The sequence below is a fragment of the Urocitellus parryii genome, assembly GCF_045843805.1.
Source record: "Urocitellus parryii isolate mUroPar1 chromosome 13 unlocalized genomic scaffold, mUroPar1.hap1 SUPER_13_unloc_3, whole genome shotgun sequence".
Taxonomy (NCBI): domain Eukaryota; kingdom Metazoa; phylum Chordata; class Mammalia; order Rodentia; family Sciuridae; genus Urocitellus; species Urocitellus parryii.
In genome coordinates this window covers 750810-752930 of record NW_027551771.1, presented here as the reverse complement: position 1 = coordinate 752930, position 2121 = coordinate 750810, and the positions used below count along the sequence as shown (strand labels likewise).

At 40.9% G+C, this 2121-nt stretch overlaps 1 pseudogene; it reads right to left on the bottom strand.

Moving 5' to 3' along the window:
* Nucleotides 1–580: 580 nt before the first annotated feature.
* LOC144251429 (26S proteasome regulatory subunit 7 pseudogene) lies at nucleotides 581–1832 on the bottom strand (annotated as a pseudogene).
* Nucleotides 1833–2121: the final 289 nt, after the last annotated feature.

Sequence of the window (2121 nt, the reverse complement as noted above, 5' to 3'; positions counted from 1 at the left end):
TTCTGTATAGGGAACCAGGCTTACCAGAGGCAGCAAACTCAACCAGGATCAAAAAAGATACTCATCCACACACAGCAACTTCTTCCTGCTCTCCATGAAGTTAAGAAACTGGCTCTGAATGAAGAGATCAAGACAGAGACTAGGGCAGCAGTGAGAGCACTGAGCAGACTCAAGACAATGAAAAGCAAGGTCCAGAATGCTCAGATTTTAATGGTGATATCAATACATTGTGAAAACAGACATACAGAGCGAATCAAATGAAAACTGAACAAAATAGCCAAGTGTATGGCACACCTGTGATCCCAGCAACTCAGGAGGATGAGGCAGAAGGAATGCAAGTTCAAGGCTACCCTCAGCAATTTAGTGAGGCCCTGTTTCAAAATTTAAAAAAAATAAAAAGGGGCTAGAGAGGTGACTCAGAGGTTGAGCACCCCTGGTTTCAATCCCTGGCATCAAATAAATAATTTTTTTTTACAATTTTTAAACCATTTTTTTTGTGTGTGTGAGGTGGTATTGGAATTAACAAGTCTTTATAAGCTTAAGATTCTAACTGAAGTTTTCATTTGAAAGCCTTTGGGGCTCAGTTGTACGTCATGTAGCGAGGAGTAGCACTGAATTTGGCATAAGACTTAATGACTTACTTACAGCTTCCAAGAAATCCTTCTCAGTAGCAATTTTTGCCATGCTCGGATTACAAACATACCAGCTTTTGTGCACACACTTCTAATCTCAGCACCAGTGCTATTTGGACATTGTCGTGCTAACAATTCAAATCTGATATCCCTTTCAACACTAATTGAAGGAGAATGAATCTTAAAGATGTGAGTCTGACCCTCTGAATCAGGTAAACTAAATTCAATCCTGTATCCAATATCCCTGGCCTCATTAGTGCTGGGTCTAGAGTATGAGGTCTGTTGGTGGCCATCAGCACTTTAATGTTGCCTCAAGGATCAAAAACATCCAGCTGATTTATCAGTTTCAACATTGTTCTCTGTACTTCATTGTCACCTCCAGCACCATCATCAAACTGGCCCCCAGTGGCATCAATTTCATCAAAGAAGATAAGGCAGTCTTTTTTTTTGTGCTGGCCATTTCAAAAAGCTCATGAACAATTTGAGCCCCCTCTGCAACATATTTCTGTACAAGTTCAGATCCAATAACTCAAATGAAGCAAGCATCAGTCCTATTAGCAACTGCCCTGGAACAGAGTGTCTTGCCTGTGCCTGGGGAACCAAACAGCAGCACACTCTTGGGAGGCTCAATGCCAAGGTTAACAAACCTCTCTGTTCCATACTACCACCAACATCATTGTAAGTGACATCAGGTTTTTTCTCCATTTGCATCATGGTAACTGTTACGTCAATCTTAGGAAGCAGTGGAATGTGGATTTGATACTTATTTCTGTCCACACCAACTCTCATCCCTTCTTCAATGTCAGTAGGTGCCACCTGATCACTGAGGTCTACCATGAACTTGGCAAACTGTTTCACATTGATAATGTATTTTGGGTCCTCTGAATCAGCATTAATTATCTTTGTACACCTTGCAACCTGTAAAGGATGTTCACTCTGGAGAGTTTGCTTATCTGCAGCCAAGTCCCAGAGTGCTGGTGGGGCCAGGCCAGTGTCAGATTCTTTAATACCAGTGAGCTCATTAATTTTCTTAAGAAGTTGTTGAATGTCATCCTCAACCTGCTTAATCTTCCATGAGTAAGTACTCTGACTGTAAGTTTTCAGCAAGGCAATATCCCCCCTTATCTAGAGCTCAGATGGCTTGTCATCCTTCTCATCCTCTTTGATTTCCCACTGATCAGCACTGAGGTAATTCAGCATTTTTAGGAAATGCAAGTGTCTTCCTTACTTTCTCAGTGATTACACAGCATCTCTAAAATAAATTTTTACAAAAATCATTTCTATTTGGCTTTCATTTCAAAATATTCCAAAACTAGAGACGAGATGGGAACAATTGAGCTTACTACCTTTATCCCTAATGATAGCAGCTGGCTCCCAGTGGACAGGGAGGGTAAGGGGACAGGGAACTCCACACATGACAGTTATCTGTGTGGAAATGAGTGTGTGGAAATGAGTGCAAAGTTGTTTTCACATTTAATTCAGATTTATT